We start from the raw sequence: 13,667 nt of genomic DNA on the forward strand, positions 1-13,667 counted from the left end.
TCTTTTATGTTATCTGTCTCCTCTTGGCTGTTACAATTATCATCCATAATAGAAATAATAAAACCCCAGATACTTAATAATTGTATAATTGTTGAATAATTGTATAAGTGTAGAGACATTTATCAGTGGCAACTAAATGCAATTTTGTTTGATGATCAAATATATTTCAAAGATTTTGAAAAAGCTACTTAGAAAAGTCAGAGTTGCTTTGATAATAAAGGTTAAAAATAAAAATGCCTCCTCTGAATGCATTTCCTTTAGTCAGAAGAAATCAGAAAAAAAGGCCCTAATCTGGATATACACAGCACCGAGCCAATGAAAATCCCTTGGTGAAGAGAAGTGGGCTTGATTTCAGGTGCACTGGATCCATGAATGAGATGCTTTCCTATAAAGCACTAACTGCATAAATATGGAAGCCTTGGTCTCAGCCTTTTCCTCAGTTTTGAACAGAGCAGTGACGTCATCTGTCTTTATTTTTGTAAAATCATTCTGTTATATGCAGAATACAGTTATGGGTAAAACACAAGCAAACATGCCAGTTAGGAAAACTAATTCAAGAATTAGATAAAAAATGGATATGGAAGAATCTGGTAGAAAAATATTAGTAGTAGTAACTGGTTTTAGAATAAATAAAAGACAAGTCAGAAGGAATATTTTGTGGGATGGATATAGGATAAAGAAATTCAAAAATAAACACATGTGGTTGACCCAAGTACAGAAATATGTACTGGTAATTTATATAGAAGAGTGGAGAGAGTGAGTTATTAAATAAGTTTTGGTGTTCAGTAAAAAGTAATGGTTCAAGTTTTTTACATATTCTGTATAAGATGCCTTGTTTTTCATCCAAATATAGATGTTGAATTTTCAATTGGCTATATAAATCTGGAATTTTGGGTAGAAGTTGATTCTTAGGCTATATTTTTATATACTATAATAAAGTAATGTTAATGATGTAAAACATTAATCATTATTCCTCTACTATTTAATGGAATTACCGGTTAGAATAAATTTTTGAAGGCTAAGGAGTTGTCAAGTTAAAACATGAAAATTATTTTGTTTGTTAAGACATCTTGGGATTTCTCTAACAAATGCCAAATTAATGGGATAGGAGCCAAATTATTCCCCAAATATGAGAAATAGGCAAAAGTGCACTCTTCATAATGTAGCTGAAAGGCTCAAAAACAGAATCATCCCATCATACAAAATTTTTTTCATTTTTGTATGAACTCTGAATGTAGGAAAAAAAGGCATACAAATGAGTTAAAAATAAATTAACAGGAAAAATTCTGTTTATTCTACACGTGTGCATATCTACTATAAACAAAACATGGTAATTTATATATTTATCAGAGATTATTTATGTCCTAAAGCAAACACAGTATAGAGTTGTTATTAACGAAAGGAGAATAATCATAACATTATTTATCTTGCAAATGCCTCCTTTCTAGTGTCAGAAGAATTAAATTTATTATACTTATAAACATATTTATATTTTTCTCTTTTGAAACATTCCTATGTTTGTGTGTCAATTTTGTAGTAGATGTGTGCAAACTAATTTCTAGATTCCAAATTGATAAGTGCAATTTTCTAAAATATATTTACAGTATTTGTTTTAGAACCACTGCATTCAATATATCTAAAAATATAATCTGAAGCTAGCTTGTAACAATAATTTTTATTACTTTATTAATATTCACAAGCTCACTAAGGTCTATATTTTTCCAGCTACAAAGAACTAATGTTACTTCTATTAATAAGATTAATATAGCTGAACCACTAGTTTCTCATTTTATAAAGTATTATGGCCACCTCTAGATAGTGCTTATTAAATTTTCCAGACATACAAAAAAAGTTGTTATATTACGTTTAATGGATATTCTGCTTTGTTCTTTTAAAAACTATCATAGAAGTTTTATTTCTGCTTATCTCTGTTTTATTTATCAGGAGTAGCTTTTTTTTTTTTTTTTAAATATTATTTTTTTTAATTATTATTATTTTTATTTATTCATTTTTAGAGAGGAGAGAGAGAGACAGAGAGAGAGAGAGAGGAAAGAGAGACAGAGAGAGAGAAGGGGGAGGAGCTGGAAGCATCAACTCCCATATGTGCCTTGACCAGGCAAGCCCAGGGTTTCTAACCCGCAACCTCAGCATTTCCAGGTCAACGCTTTATCCACTGCGCCACCACAGGTCAGGCCAGGAGTAGCTTTTAAAAGGTAATTTTCTTTTGGATTAATTTAAACATTTTTATCTAGCTATAAATCACATTTGGATAAAAACATATTATCTATGTAAAGTAAACAATATTTTAATGATGATATAACTTTTATTTTTTTACTTGTAAGTAGTGTTTTTTTTTAACTGAGCTCTTAAGTATTACTTTAGAACATGTTATGATACATAAGATTTGAGACTTGATGCATGATACAAACATAACTACAATTCAAACATATAGAATTTTGTAAGATATTTTATTTTGTGATTTTTAGCTCAAATTTAATCATGGAAATAAATGAGTGCCTATGAAATAAACTCATCTCTTCAGCCATTTAATTTTATCATGTTTGTTCAATCAAAATATGCTATAAACATAATCCTGTGAATTTCAGCCAGATCCATGTGTCATATTGTTTTATAGGAAGAACAGATTTTTTTCTTCATAAGAATTCAAATTGGGCAAAAATTTAAACTTAAAGAATAAGAGAAGAAAAATATCTTCTATTATATTTAGATATTCAAGATATCTCCATTTTCTGGGTTATAACTGAAGCCCAAGTAAATAAAATTAGCATTTTTAAACAGAAAAGAATCAATTGAGTAAATAACAGCTATATGTATGCTTAATTTTTTTTTTCAGGAATAGTAGAGCTATTCAAAGATTAAAGATATAATCACTATCTTCTAGTTCATATATTTGTAGTCAATTTTAAATTTTCTAGATATGAATATCTTAGTGCTAAAATGATGTATTTATTAAATTTTTTCTATTTTAAATAGAATATTTATAGCTTTTTTATGTCTGTATATGTAAAAATGTATTATATTGACAAACTCACTAAGGTCTATATTTTTCCAGCTACAAAGAACTAATGTTACTTCTATAAATAAGATTAATGTAGTCGAACCTCTGCATATATACATGCATTTACAAAAATTTATACAAATGCATGTACATATGTATATGTAACACAAATATATGCATTGTCCTTATTTTGCATTTCTTTACTCCTGGTTGAAATAGTTTTATATATATCATACATTGGCTATTAGAAATCTCTCAAAGAAATTCATTGCTTAGGGAACCTTACTTAGCCTAAGGCCACAAAATAGTCTATAATTTATTTCAATAATTTTATATTTCTTCTGAAAGTTCTTAAACTTTATTAAATGTATTGCCATAAAATAATTTTAAACATTGCATTATTATAGTTTTAATATATTTATTATCTTTTGTATCTAATGTCAGTAAGGTTTTGCAATACAAAGAAAGAACTAGTGTAGACTGATTTTCTATTTCAGTCCTATGGACATCATAATAAATTTCCTCCTGCAGATATCCCTGAAGGTAAAATCAATCTGGATACTGCTTTATTCATGCAGCTCATTACAATCGCTACATTGTCTCTAGCACTTTAGTGCTGCTACCAAAATTGTGCTCTTCTGGTAGCCGATAATAATATTTTAAATCAGGTTGTCTCTTTTAATAGTAGCATCTTTCATTGCCAGCTATTACTAAAATTTTCAAGGATTTATATATTCCCATATCAATGTGTTTTCATACTGCAGTAAAGAGAGTGTCTTAATGCTTTACCAGTATTAAAAGGGTGGGTGGCAAATTGAGTCATAAGTAATACTTTTGCTTCAACATTTGTATCTTCCGAAGTCTAGGGACTCATGTTTCTTCATTAGGCAAAGTTCTGGCATCTTAATCTTGTTTGACATAGACTACAGTTGAGTCCAGTTTCAAGTGAACCAATCAAACTATAAGAAGTCCTTATGGAACTTAAGCCAGAATGCAGAATCCTGATATGTTAGTAAGCATCAACGCATCTGATGTAACATTACACAGACATTTTTCTAACTTCGGTCCCTATGATTTCTCTACTGGGGTTTAGATACCGTGGCAGTGAATGGCTAAATGTTTATTAATAGACTATTGGCAATATGTTCTCTGCTGTGCATTTCTGTATTAAAATGTGTTCCCTTAGAAACAAAATTGTGATTAGTTTACTGAAATTAGTGATATTATAAATCTGAGTGAATGATGGTGTTATCAACTCATTTCTCTATCTATTAGTACAGTACTAACATTCAAGTATGCCTTGATGTTAGCATACTCATTTTGGTCTGCAGCTCATGACTATTTCTGGATCCACACAATCCCTAATTTCTTGGTCTCAAATTTGCCATTATTACGTGGTTCTACATTTTGATTCAGAACTGACATAGAGTACTTCAGATTTTTCACCTTTAAAAAAAATATCTTTGCTCTTCTCCAGGATTCACTTTTTGGTTGTAGCAGTTCATAAATATCTTGTTGTTCATCTTGTTGTTCTTCTTCCCTGAATGACAGCAGAAAAGGTTGGATTAAAGGTTTACGTGAATATGCACTTCTGAAGTCTTAAGTGGCACTCAGAAACAGTTTCTCTAACCATGCTGAGTTTGCCAGAAGTCCCTTTGGTAACTTCTGATTGTCAGATCCACAGTTCAGCTGAGATGGAATGGCTTGATTCTGATTCTAAATAGCAACTTGCTCTGGCCAGGTAGCTTAGTTAGAGCATCCTCCCCATATACAAAGTTTGTGGGTTCAGTCCTCAGTCATACTAGAGTCAATCAATGAATACATAAATAAGTGAAGCAACAAATTGATGTTTCTCTATCTGTTTCTCTGTATCTAAAATCAATAAAATAAATTTTAAAATATTAAAGTAACAACTTAATTAGTCATATTATACTTATATTTTCTAAGACAGAAATAATCTTTAGATTGAGTTTACTACCTAGAGAGGCAGAGTCAGAATTTTCTTAATATAGTAATATCTTAATAAATTCTAGTGTTTTCAAATAGTACTAGTAAATATGGTCAACAAATAGATACAAACTTATTAACAAATAATCATTTAAAAGTAGCTTTAATCTATTTTCTTTTTAAATAAATTTTTATTAATTTTTTTTTTGTATTTTTCTGAAGAGAGACAGTCAGACAGACTCCCCGCATGCGCCCGACCGGGATCCACCCGGCACGCCCACCAGGGGCGACGCTCTGCCTACCAGGGGGCGATGCTCTGCCCCTCCGGGGCATCGCTCTGCCGTGACCAGAGCCACTCTAGCACCTGGGGCAGAGGCCAAGGAGCCATCCCCAGCGCCCGGGCCATCTTTGCTCCAATGGAGCCTTGGCTGCCGGAGGGGAAGAGAAAGATAGAGAGGAAGGAGGGGGGGTGGAGAAGCAAATGGGCACTTCTCCTATGTGCCCTGGCTGGGAATCGAACCCGGGTCCCCTGCACGCCAAGCCAATGCTCTACCACTGAGCCAACCAGCCAGGGCCAAATTTTTATTAATTTTAATGAGGTGACATTAATAAATCAGGGTACGTATGTTCAAAGAAAATATCTCCAGGTTATCTTGTCATTCAATTATGTTGCATACCTGTCACCCAAAGTCAAATTGTCCTGTATTACCTTCTATCTGGTTTTCTTTGTGCCCCTCCCCTCCCCCCTCTCCCTCCCCCCCATAACCACCACACACTTGTCCATGTCTCTTAGTCTCATTTTTATGTCCCACCTATATATGGAATCATCCAGTTCTTAGTTTTCTCTGATTTACTTATTTCACTCCATATAATGTTATCAAAATCTATCCATTTTGTTGCAAATTATCCAATGTCATCATTTCTTATGGCTGAGTAGTATTCCATAGTGTATATGTGACATATCTTCTTTATCCAGTTTTCTATTGAAGGGCTTTTTGTTTGTTTCCATGTCATGGCCAAGGTGAACAATACTGCAATGAACATGGGGATGCATGTGTCTTTACATACCAATGTGTTTTAATTTTGGGGGTATATACCCAGTAGAGGGATTGCTGGGTCAAATAGTAGTTCTATTTTTAGTTTTTTGAGGAACAATCATACTTTCTTCCATAATGGTTGTATTACTTTATATTCCCACCAACAGTGAATGAAGGTTCCTTTTTCTCCACAGCCTCTCCAACACTTGCTATTACCTGTCTTGTTGATAATAGCTAATCTAAAAGGTGTGAGGTGGTATCTCATAATTTTGATTTGCATTTCTCTAATAACTAATGAAGATGAGCATCTTTTCATATATCTGTTGGCCATTTGTATTTCTTCCTGGGAGAAGCATCTGTTCATGTCCTCTTCCCATTTTTTATTGGATTGTTTGCTTGTTTGTTGTTGAGTTTTATGAGTTCTTTGTATATTTTGAATATTAGGCCCTTATCTGAGCTGTTAAAAACATTAAAAAGTTTACTTTGTGTCAACATTTCAGGAGTACACCTATTATATAAATCAAATCCATAGAAATTGTATTATTTAAAGAAAAAATAAAAGAACTTAATGTCTCTGAATTGTAACAAAGAGCAATCTATATGATCAAAATCTGAGTACAGATGTTCTCTTTATCTGAGCATGTTTAAATCCTGATTTCTTTCTTTCTAAGTTTGGAGAAGGCAGGAAGCATTCAGATACTTTCATAGTAAGGGGTTTGTATTGATGTTCATTAATGCCTTAAGTTTAAATGATGAGTCTGAGAGTGGCTGAGGCTCTTTGGATGTGGCTCCTCTTCATCCAGAGACCTATACACTCAAAGAGCCAAATGATGTGTCCCCACACCCAAATATAGTAGTGAGATAGTAATAGCATAATCTGTATATAAAACTTTGCAGCAATTACACCAGACACCTGAAATTCTTCAGTGTATACTCCATGCAATTCTCATAAAGAAGAAGAATGTAGTAGCAGGAAAAAGGCAACTTGGGCAAACACAGAAAGGTCCCAGTGCTCCAGCACAGCCTCTAGAGCTCTTCTGGTTGGAGAAAATGCGCTTTGTCTTTGGGTAGCTAAGTGCCAGGATACATCTGAGCTACATTAATCATGGGAGCCAACGCTCAAATGTATTGAGCAATCTTTTATAACCTACTGGTAAAACAGCTAAAATCCAGCTCTATAACCAATTAAACCAGGTATTAATGGTAAATTTTCAATAATAGAGTTGACGAGCCATGCCTCCAAAGTGGAATTTTTAGACTTCAATGATCAACTTATAATAAGGCATACTCTTATATAACTATCTTAATTGAAGGTAAGTAACAACATTTTTCAGGCATTTCTGGATATCACTACAGAGCTACCATAGACCAGATACATGTTAGCCCTATGCTCTTGGATTCAAAAACAATGATAGGCACATAGCAGCCACTGGTTCAGCAGAGCAAATGTTTCCAGGTCCTTTCTGAGAAACAAAATAAGACATTGTTACAGTAGGTATGTTTTGGTTATGGTTCCTGAGAGTTCTTGCCCATTACATTGTTTTGTTTTTTGTTTTGTTTTGTTTTTTGTTATATATATATATATATATATATATATATATATATATATATATATATATATATATATATATGGGCTTGGCTCTCTTTAACCTTTAACTTTGGTCTACTCTCTGTAACATCATTTTCTTTTCTATAAGAAATGGCCCATATCTGCCACAGGTATTTATTGTTCCTGTAGAAAGTTAAGAGTCCAGAGGCTTTTCAGCAATATAAGCAATTACAACTACTCTTAACCCGAGCTGGTGGCTTCTTTGTTGATATAACTTTCAAACAATTTATATGGAATGTATATGTATCAGGAATTTTATCTCTTCATGACAAAAGCCAGAACCAGAATTCTTCGCTAGAAAGACTTTTCTCACTTTCAAGTCATTTGTCAAGTTGCACAGAATAATCCCAATAAGATTTTTTGAGTCACTTTTGCTTAAGTTTTTTTGTTTTGTTTTGCCTTGTGTCTTGAGCCTCATCTACTAAGCCCTGCCTTAAGCCTTTTAGAGTTCTTTGGAGTTTTACAAACACACTCTTTTTTCTAATTAAATTTATTGGGGTGACATTGGCTCACAAAACTATACAAGTTTCAAATGTACAACTCAATAAAACATCATCTGCATACTGTATTGTGTGCTGACCCACCCCAAACAAAGTCTCAACCCCTTTGCCTGTCTCCACTAAGCCCCATTTACCTCTGGCTATCACCACACTATTGTCTGTGTTTATTGTTTTATATATATGTTTTTTGGCTAATCCCTTTTATTCTGTCCCTGAAGCATCCTCCCCTCTGACAGCTGTCAGTCTGTTCAATATACCTATAGTATACCTGTTTCTACTTTGTTCAACAATTTAATTTGTTCATTAGATTCCACATATAACATACAGTCGTGTAGTATTCCATTGTGTAAATGTATCTCAGCTTTTTAATACACTTCTCTACTGATAAGCAATTGGGCATTTTTCAGCTCTAGGCTACTGTAGGCTATTGTAAATAACATTCCAATGAGCATAGGGGTGAATATATTTTTCAAATAGTGTTTTGAGCTTCTAAGATTATATTCCTAGAAGTGAGATTTTTGGGTCAAAAGACAGTTTTATATTTAATTTTTGAGAAAATTCCATACTATTTTCCACAATGAATGTACTAGTCTGCATTCTTACCAACAATTCACAAAGGTTCCATTTCCTCCACATTCTTACTGGCGCTTATTGTTCGTCAATGTGTTGATGATAGCCATTCTGGCAATTGTGAGATTATATCTCATTGTGGTTTTAATTTGTATTTCTCTGATGATTAGTGAAGTTGAGCATTTTTTATATGTCTATTGGCCATCTGTGTGTCCTTTTTGGAGAAATATCTATTCAAAGATTTTGCCCATTTTTTAATTGGCTTGTCTTTCTGGTGTTGAGCTATAAGTTCTTTATATATTTTTGGAAATTAACTCCTTATCACACGTATCATTGGCAAATATGTTCTCCCATTCAGTGGCTTCCCTTTTCATGTTTTGATGGTTTCTTTTGCTTGCAAAAGCTTTGTAGTTTGAAGTGTTCCTATTTGTTTATTTTTGTTGTTGTTTCTCTTGCACCATGAGATAGATCAGCAAAAATATTGCTACAAGGTACATCTGAGATTTTAGTGCCTACATTTTCACACTCTTGATTTGATCCTTTAGCCCAGGCCTCAGTAACTTTGAGAATACTACCTGAGAAGATTGGTGATGAGAGACAGTTTTATTTTTCCAACCTAATCCTATCTCTTCCATATCACCTCTCAGTTCTGCTTGCAAAATTGAAGGTTTCTGTCTTTATGTCAACTCTCTCTTGAAACTATTTATCATTCACATTTGGTTAATAAAAGTTATTTTCAATATTTGGTCTGATGATTTTGGCCAGATTCAAATATTCATGAGATAGATATACTTGTCATTTTTCAAATGATCACACATGAAAGTTTGCTCATTTATATTTCCACTAAAGTGTAAATGGGCAGGCAGAAAGTGGAAAAGAATAAAGGGAGCTATTATCAAAGGCTGATACCAAGCCAAGGGCTACCAGAGACTGAAAAAGCAGTGAAGTTAGCAGTTGTGATAGACGGCTAAAAACTGGGTGCTAGTCGCCTTCCCTAAAAGCAATGTCACATGTTATATATATATATATATATATATATATATATATATATATATATATATATATATTTTTTTTTTTTTTTTTTTTTTTTTTTTTTTTTTTGAGGTGGGGAGCATCCCACATTTAGGAACCAATCAACAGTTATCCCAAATCTGAGTTGTTTAAAACAGTGGCCAGTGATTAAGATCACAGTCCTGCCATCATAGCGTTACTGTGGTCTACACCCGGTTCACTGATTTGACTGACTTCTGTCTGCTGACTTTGACAGATCAGCTGGGAGTGGCTTATCTCAGATGGTCTCATTACAAGTGGGTTATCTGGGGTGATAATAACAGTTACCCTTATTCTCTTTACCCAGATCAGTTCAAACATCTTTGCAAGGTAAATGGGACCCAAAATCAGCAGGAGAGGAATTTGAAGATTTTGGAGACCTAGGTTGGGGACTAGTTTACAGTTATTTTCACCACATTCTAATGGTCCAAACAAGTCCCAAAACCAGTCAAGGGACTCTTTTTTAACATCACTGAGCAAGGTAATGTACATGAACCTTACTCTTTGTCCTCAATTGATATTTCTAAAATGGTCTTGGAACCTAGACCCTTATAGTTTTCTACTAATATAAGCCTTTTTCTTAATCAGTAAAAATCACAAAATTTGTATTAGAAATAATAATAATCCAAATTTACATTTGCAAAAATAGTTTTTAGAATAGCATTGTAATAAATGGTAGCAGATTTACTGGAAATATAGCACATAACTTATTGTCTATTGATACTTTAACATATATGTTATAAATTGATCTCACTGTGTTAAATATATTATATTAATTTTATGTTAAGTAACTCTACTTAACAAAGAACCCTGAAGTAAGTGATCTTTGATTAATAAACAAACGTGAATATGTGGGCTGAGTGGTCATCCTTTTATAATTTATCTTATATCGATTTGTGCTTGTTATGTAATCTTTAAAGTGAAAAATAATGTAATATTTCACTCTAGGAAGTAATAATAACACAGAATAATACTATGGCTGAGAAAACTCTAATAGTTGTCTATTGAGCCAATGATATGATTAGCAATTAAGTTCATCTCAGCAACATTTAAGTAGTAACTGTATAGCACATAAGACAATGAAAATTCACTGGAACAGAGCTGTGGCTCTTTTTACAATTATGAGTAAAAAATTTTCCTCTTTATTTTCTCTCACAACATAAACCTCCCTTCTAATTAAAACATCCTGTGTTATATGGCTTCCATTAAAGTGCTTTTAAATCTGAAATGAAACTATGCAGATATATGTACTTGTAATATTTTTATTTTAGGTTTATAAGAAATATCAAGATACCTAGCTAAGTCATAATTAGAATATAACATATTTCAGTTATTGTCAGTATAGTCTTCAGTTGTATTATATATTGTTATATGTTTTAAAACACTTTCATAAATGGAACAAACATCTTATTTAGAATGAGAAAAATAAGGTTAAGAAAGTAGACCAATATATTAGTTTGTGAGGGTTGCTATAACAAAGTACCACAACTGGGAGGCTTAGAACAACAAAAATTTATATTTTCAGAGTTCTGGAGGTCATAAACCTATATATCTGGGCATTGGTAAGGCCAACGCCCTCTGAAAAGAGAGCTAGGGAAGGTTGTTTTGCAGGTTTGTCTCCAACTCAGGTAGTTCCATGACTTGTGTCAGTGTAACCACAGCACTCACATGCTGTTCTCCAAGCACTTCCATTGCTCCTCTATAATTCACCAATTTTATATTACTCCCTTAAATCATTATATTGAAATTTATAATAATTTTATAACTTTTTTTCTATGTATTGGTATGTGTATGTAACAATATAAATAAATATTTGGTTTGTGTGTAGCAAAATATAGGGACCACATGGGTTAACTTTTTTTTGGGCCATGGTTAAAGAATATTTTTTTATTTGTAAATACATCTATATTAAAAAGTGTATAAATATAAAATATATAATCACCTTTATGGCAAAGGATAAAATAAAATTATATAATATTTAATTGTAGTAAAACATCTAGAATTTAGAATAACTATAACTACATTTAAGGACTTCAGGGCTTTAAGGCTGCCAAAAATATTGGTTAAATATAAGAAGTAATTTTTGGTGTCCTAATGATGGACAGAGGTTAACATATTAATTTATCGCAATGATCAATAGTAAGAACCCTGATATTGACATATATATTACTCCCCTTTGTGATGCTCTCTTAAGGAAGAAGGAAAGACAAATTTGAGAGAGATGTGAGAAAATATCTGGACTTTGTTCAAATGCAACTTTTGCCACAACTAGGATTAACTAGCAGAAAAATGTCACAATGTGAATGAGTATCTTTATAAACTATATTTGCTGCTGCTTATTCGATCTGCTATGACACCTACAGAATGGGGTAACTGGCATCAATTATCAATTCCTTATCCTGTAAAGTGACAAAATAAAAAATATATCTGTTAATACAGCCATTTGATGTTGTTTCAAATTAAAAAGTGTTAATTTCTTAAGTTGGATGAATTGTTATTCTAGAATAAAAATAAAAGAGTAATATATGTTATACACCTAAAGCATGAACTAAGATAGTTACAGTTATTTAGATTTAGAAGCAGCCTATGAAATCTTGTTCCTGAAAAACCCATATATGCACATTTCAACACAATTCAAGGGTTTCATGCACGCTTGAACCTCAAACCACTCTGTAGACCTGTACTAATTGTTGGCTTTATATGTACATTAAAAAACAACAACAACAACAAAAAAACAAAGACTAGAACTGAACAAATGTTTTAATAAGACTTCAGAAAAAGCTGTAATCCATGAACTAAATTTTTGTAGATCATACTGTAGTTTTAAAACAATATGCAATAACTATTGCACCATGTAAGAAAGTAATGATGTCTAAAAACTCTACTTGGACACTCTGATTTACTTACTGGAAATGTATGCTATATAGTTTAAATGCAAATATGAAAATTCTAAATACAAAATAGGTGCTCTTTATTAACAGTGTATTCATTAATCCTAGAGTAATGATTAGCCTAGCACAAAATAATATCTTCCACATGGAAATATTAGATAAAACTAATTAGTCTGTGCTGGTTCTAATTAGCAAATAAATTTCACTTTGACAGGATTTGAAAAACAAAATAAGAAATAGTAAAAACACATTAAAACCTTGTTAAAGAAAATATAGTTGCCTCAGAGAAAACCAATAAATTATTAAATGAAGATAGTTTGATATTATTTGCTTGCATTCAATTTTATCTGATTTGTGTTGAATTAATCACAAACAAAAATGTACTACTTAATAAAACCAATTATACACAAGTAGGCTTTGAATAATTTTTGGAAAAGCGCAACATTTCAGAAAGTGTTGACTATAAAAATTTTCAGGTATGATAGTTTTCTTAACTTTGCTTATCTGTGTTTATGATCAGTAAATTATTTTTAATATAATAATTATAAAGTATATTTATACCACTTAAGTAATATAATGAATAGAAAATACATATCGAAGTTATGTCGAAAACATTCTTTGAAATGAACCAAGTATTAAAAATTAACTTATGTAGGCTCTGCTGTTACTCTGAGCTAATTACCAGTGCCATTTCCATAATTATGCATCAGATTCATTTCACAGAGCAACACTTAGGATGGAAATAACACAATTTAGCATACCCACTTCAATAAACTGGAGTTGAAAATATGCACGAATAAATTTTAAGGTATATGTATTCTTTGAATAGAAGTGTCACAAAATGTCTGGGAAATAAACATTAATATCATCTAATTAGCTATTTTAACCAACTCTTAGCTCATGACTTTTCATAAGCATTTATTTGAATTCAAAACAGTTAAATATGATTAATGTAAATTTCTCCTATTTGAAATCTGTGATTAGATAAATAAAAACTGTATTTAATTTTACATATCTAAGCAGTATTGATTTATATATATATAA

The sequence above is a fragment of the Saccopteryx leptura genome, chromosome 4 (assembly GCF_036850995.1).
Source record: "Saccopteryx leptura isolate mSacLep1 chromosome 4, mSacLep1_pri_phased_curated, whole genome shotgun sequence".
In the NCBI taxonomy this organism is placed as follows: domain Eukaryota; kingdom Metazoa; phylum Chordata; class Mammalia; order Chiroptera; family Emballonuridae; genus Saccopteryx; species Saccopteryx leptura.